Source organism: Gossypium hirsutum, chromosome A13, assembly GCF_007990345.1.
Source record: "Gossypium hirsutum isolate 1008001.06 chromosome A13, Gossypium_hirsutum_v2.1, whole genome shotgun sequence".
Lineage (NCBI taxonomy): Eukaryota > Viridiplantae > Streptophyta > Magnoliopsida > Malvales > Malvaceae > Gossypium > Gossypium hirsutum.
In genome coordinates, this window is record NC_053436.1 from 20,500,213 (window position 1) to 20,506,787 (window position 6,575).

The window sequence follows — 6,575 nt, forward strand, 5'->3', positions numbered from 1 at the left end:
CATATTCGGCCACCTCCCTAAACTATAGGGGTTTCGGCTTTTTGTCAACATTTACCATAGGAATCGTTTAGAGTTCGAGCACTTACCACAGTCTCTCTTCTTGAATCCGTTTATGCCTAAAAGATAAAGGGATTGGCCACCAAAAAGTGAAAAGAAAAAGAGGTTTTCTGGTCAACAAAGAATCGGCACCACCCAGTCTCCACAAATTTTTGCTTTTACGGTATTTCGGCAGAAGTGGAGGTAAGAAAAACAATAGGTGAATGAAGGGGAGTAGTGGGCTGGTTTGAAAGAAGGAAAAGGAAGAAAAGATGAATGGGGGGAAGGTAGATTTGGCTGGAAAAGAAAAGAGAGAAAAAGACTACAACAAAAGGAGAAAATGGCACACCCTAATTCCTATTGTCGAAAATGCTACCCTAAAACCCCTCTGTTGAAATCCCCTCAATTTGGCTAAGCTCTATCATTCTCTCAAATCCCTAAAATCTCTCCCCTTATCCCTTCTTAATCCATGCATCTAACTATTTCAAACTCTCCCCCACAGAGTTCCGCTCAGCTTTAAACTCTAGCATGCACAAGCATAAAAATAACATTACCTTTGCCATCACAGGGAATCGAACCCAGGTCTCCCCCAACCACTTACATGCCACATTTTTAGCACCCTAGTGGCGTCACTTAGCCACTCTACCAAAGGCTCTTTTGTGTTACATTTCACCCACAAATTTTAATAAGACCACCTATCCAAGGCCCCTAACTTCTTAAGTCCAAAATTCAAAAATTCCACCGGGTTTTGGCCAACACATGGGCTTTCCATAAGCCCATTTACCTACTCAAATTTTGAATTCCACAACCAAATACAAAATTTTTAAAAACTTTACCAAAATATCGAGAATCGCGAAAAACCCAAAAATCAGGATGTTACAAGTACCTTTTACCCCAGAAAACTCTTTACAACCCAACGCCCTAAGACGTTCAAGTGATAACCTTCGATTAATAGGTGTAGGATTGGCAGGTGCAGGATTGGTAGGTGTAGGAACAGGGTAAGCACCAACAATCCACTGAAACGCTCCAATCATATCTTTCATTAAAGGGCCTACACCCTCACCAAGTATGTTGACTCTACGAAGCAGTACAAGAGGTGCAGAGGATATACCATCCTTTTGAGTGCTAGCTCTCACATTAACACGTTTAGGAGGCATATTGAATCTAATCTAAACAAACAAACAAAGATGTGAGTGGCAGGGAAATGATCCAAGCTATGTTCCTATAAACAAACTATAAGATTAAAGGCAAAGTGTTCCCATTCCTACACCACATGCAATTCAATTAGAGACAGTCCAAATAATTTAGACAATCAAAGTAACTTAAATGCTTGGGTTTTTGGAACCATGGGTTGTGAAACCCCAATTCATACAACAATCACCTACGTTCGAGTGTTAGTGAACTTAGGCTCTGATACCCCCAAATGTAACACTCTATACCCGGCCTGATCGTCATTCTTGAATATCAGGATGCTACACTACCGTTTCATATCACACATAGTACAAATAAGCTCATTCTTAAAGAAACGTCTTCCATTTTAGCATTTACACAAGTTTTAAGTAAAATATAATCCTAATTATCATTAAGACTTGCTACACACACTTGCTACATACATAAAAGTGATCCACTTAGCAGAATTTCAAAACTGACTATGTAGGTATCGGTACTGTAACATGGATTTTGATATTTTACTTACACGAAATCAATACTGATTGAAAAATTGATACCAAAACAACATTTTGTTTCTCACCTAAAAACTGACACCAGAAATTATTGGTACCTTTCAATAAGTATTGGTAATTTTACCCAAAGTATCGATACTTGTGATATGGTATCGACACCAAATTACGACTCTGACTTCTTGCACATTCGAAAATCACAGAGGTATCTTTTTAAAACTCAAATATCGATACCTCTTATCCATACAGTATAAATTCAATATATTTAAGCACACAAACCATTCCAAAACAATTCTATTCCACATGCATCCTTTATCATATCAAATAAACGTCACGACTATACTAATAGTTTCAAATATCAAAATAAGTCAAAGCAATAATCCAAATATCATGATTCAAATCTTTAAATCCGAAGAACAAATGAGCTATGGAAACATCCAAAATATCATGGAAAATACCAGAAAAAGTTCTACCATATTGCCCTTATTTCCCAAATCATAAAAAAATAGTAAATTACATATAAAGTATTACTAGAGTCTCGCTTGCGTCAATCCCTTGAAACCACATCATTCACACTAGAATGCTACTAGTCTACAATGGACTGAAAATGAGTGGGTGAACTTAACAAGCTCAGTGAATACCTAGAAAAACTACCATGCAAACAATTCATCAAGCATTAACGAAATAACCATATAGTACAACCTTAGCAGTTCCAACTCTAATGTCATATTATACTCATTCATGCATTATTTACTAGTTCATTTACATGGTAATCACATTCACTTTTAAGCATATATCACATTACACATATAATCACATAACATTTAAGCATATATCACAATACTCATAAACATATTTATAGATAATTTGGCACTTGAGATATGAAACGTAAAAGTGGGTTCTATCACTGTTGCGTGTAAATAATGCAAATATGCAAGTGTACAAGTCAATTCAAGTAATATAATGATGAGTGAGTATCATCTCTATAGAGATCAGAAGTTGATTTGAATTGGTAAATATTACTAAAGATTTAAATAATGAAATTGTGCAAAAGGAACAAAGTATAAATTGGTGAAGGGAATTAATGAAAGAACTAACAATATCAATTATAGTTGAAAAATGACCAAACAATCTACATGCTGTGGCAATTTGCAATTCACAAGTAGAGAGTATTTCTGCTGTTGAATCATAATGGTTGGAATTACTCGGGGAATATTTTAATGACCAAACTACTGCCCAAATATTTTCTAGTACAGTCTACTTCTTTCGAGAGTTAAACTCTAATTATTATTCAGAGTCTGTGTATGTATACAAGACTCATAAATGATAACCAAACTAACGTTTTATAACTATACAGATCACATCTTCTACATCTAGAGTGATGCGAATATTCTTTCGAGTACTCACTTGTATCAATCGATTAATAATCTAATGTTTTTAATCTTTTCAGATTCAAATCCATCTAAGTTCATAACATGCAATCAACTATGCCTAGAGCTTGCATGCATTCCAAATAAAAAAGAATTGAATGAAATAATAAATTTAATCACAAGCATACCATGGGCATTACAGTTAATTCAATATTTACTCAAACAATTCCAACGGGAAGATAATTAGCTTATGGGTTGGGCAATGAAATCCAAAATTAAATCATTCAACAACTTCAACTTTCACGAATCACAAAATTCAAAACCAAGGAAGAACTGTAGGAAGTTCTCACTCCAATCTAACTTCTTATCTAGATTCTACGCAAAACTCAGGGTAGACATCTCTTCCACTTCTTCGTGACTATGGTCTCACTTTCTTGAGCTGATCCTTTCTTCTTCTCTTCTGAATTAGTCCACCAAATTCTGTTGCAGAGAGAGTAACTGCTCTTTTTCTTTCTTTTTTTTCTCCTTACAATCTGTGTGTCCCCTTTCTTTTATTCTCTCTCCTCCTTTTATAGGGTAGATCCGTCCCATTCAACATACATCTTTTACTCCTCTTTTTCAGGGTGATTTATCTTGTACACATACAACTAGCTGAGAGTGACGTGGATTGAGTGCTGCATCATCTTCCTGGAATTGCCATGGCATTTATGTTGGCAATCTATCGCACCATTACCATGGCAATGTTTCACCTCCTTCGTTCGCTATTCCTCTTCCTCTTTTTCTTCTTGTTTCCTCTTTCATCCTACATGCATCTTTGGCCAAAGACAACCAAACCTCTTTCTAGCAATTAAAAGTAGCATAAATTTACAACTGCAACACAATCCAAGCTTTAGTATGCAATGCTCTAATAATAAGTCTTAAATGCAAACATATTTTCTTAATTACAAGAAAATACTTCATATTAAAGGCATGAAATATAACTCATTTCAAGATTTATTGGTCACCACTAATCGAATATACAGATCTCCAACACAAAAAAAAAGACTCATAAGAGTCAAACATATCCTAAAAAGTGAAGTATGTAGCTAGCACTCTCAATCATACCAAACATGTCCCGTTGAATGGAGCTTAGCTCACATTTCTTTATCTCTCCAACATGTCCTAGGGCTTCAATACCCAAATCACTTAATACATATAAGTGAGTACTCACAATACTATGGCATGCCAACTATATCCAATGGTCTTAAGGTTTACAATGCCAAAATATTTGTTGTTAAACACATACTTTACTTATCTTTTCTACACTTCTTCACTACACAACCACACTATATTCACGACATAATCATTATCATATGACACGTATAACATGCCCACAATCAATTGTTTCCTAGTAACTATCATAAGCTTATATCACATGTCATTATATTACAGTTTAATCCACAATTTAACAACACACAGTCACATATTAAATAAAGAGTATGAGAAAGCTTACACTCAGAATTTAGAGTATGATTTTAGGCTACAACTAAATTCCCAATTAACGTATTGAATCATATCCACAAGCAGCTATTCTAAACACTCAGCAATACGCTTTCACCGAAATGCCGAAAGCTTAAACTAGCCTTTCTTTAGCTCGTAGAAGGTCCCAATGAATCTAAAGCTTCAACATAATAATTCACACAATAGCACAATCAACACTTAGCTAAGGATTCACTTTAAACAATAAAAAACATAAGCCTAAGCAAAATTCTCACATAATTGAAACCTTTGACATAACAAGATTGAACTTCAAACATCTCGGTCTATTCTAAATCATTTTGCCTAAATTTATTCCTTTCATCTAATTATTCACCCACGATAGATTCTAAACCTTTTAACTACACAAAGCTACTCAATTCATGGTATCGAAATTTTTTACATGTTTGTGGCAATTTTCACGAAATTCATTATAACCTAATAAAGTTTTAATGAAACGTCAAAGTAAATTTAGAAACCTTTTAATATTATCAAAACTAATTGAAAAACACTTTGAAACCACATATTTATCCAAAATCCCAAAATTCACCATTAACGATCCAATTTTTTACTTTTATTTAAAGCATGAGAATCAATGGCTAAAAATTCAGTTTTAAATGCTAGATAATGTTAAAAAATAGTAGAAAGAACAATAGTTACCTTTGGTGGAAGAAAAACAAGCTCTTGGTTGATAACCTGAAAAATCCACAAACTTGAGAATGGAGAAATCTATGGTATTTTTAGTGTTTTTCTTAAAATTTTATGACGGTTTAAGGCTTGGGTGTTGATAAAAGTCAAAGGAATATAGTTTTGGAAATTAAAATCAAATGAGAGAGAAAGGAATAATAAGGGACGACAAACAAACAAAGTAAAAGGAATAAACATCGTGAGTTTGTTGTAAAAGAATGGAAAAATAGGTTGAATCTTAAAATTTGGTAAAACTGATTCATAAATAATAGAATTGTGATCTTTTTATAAATCAGCCCTTCTTTCTTTCAAAGTTGAAAGCCTTTTCAACATCTTTTTCAAAAATAAATTTAATTTTCAAAATGTCATAGACAAAAAGACTTTTGAATACCATGCTAATGAAATTCCCAAGCTCACTAAAGCTAAAACTCCTAAAATACCCCTAAAACTTCTAGGCCCAATATTGGGGTGTTACATTGGGCGAACTTGGTTCACAAAACCATTATAATGATGGCGAGTTGAGGTCACAGTCTAGCGATGAGCTAACTTGGGAGCTTTAAAGAGGTTGAAACTATAAAAAGCTGGAAAGAAGCCATGTGAGAGGAAATGAGAGTGATCCATAAGAACTAAACTTAGGAAGCTTATTGACAAACAATCACACAAAAATGTCATTGGTGTCAAGTGGGTGTTGAAAACCAAATTAGATGCTGATGGTTCGTTTAACAAGTTGAAGGAGAGGTTGGTTGTGAAAGGTTTCAGTCAACAGTATGGCATTGATTACTAGGAGACTTTTGCACCAATAGTAAGGTTGGGGATGATTAGATTATTATTGGCCTTAGCAACACAAATGGGTTGGAAAATTCATTGGCTAGATGTTAAATTAGCCTTTCTGAATGGATATTTGCATGAAGAAATCTACTTGGAGCAACCTCCTAGGATCGAAGTTAATGGAAAAGAGAAGAAGGTATATAGGCTTAAGAAAGCCTTATACGATTTGAAATAGGCTCTGCAAGCTTTGTAAGAGAAGATAGATGAGCACTTCGCGAGCTTGGGATTTGAAAATAGCGCTAGCGAGCCTACCTTATATGTGAAGAAATTTGGCAAACTCACTTCGCTAATTGTTTCTCTATATATAGATGATCTACTTGTGATTGGAAGTAGTGAAGTCTTAGTAAAGGAGTTTAAATAACAAATGGAGAACATGTTCGAAATATTAGATCTTGGGGAAATGAGATATTTCATTGGGATGAAATTTTGACAAGTTAAAGAAGGAATTTTTATAAGTCAA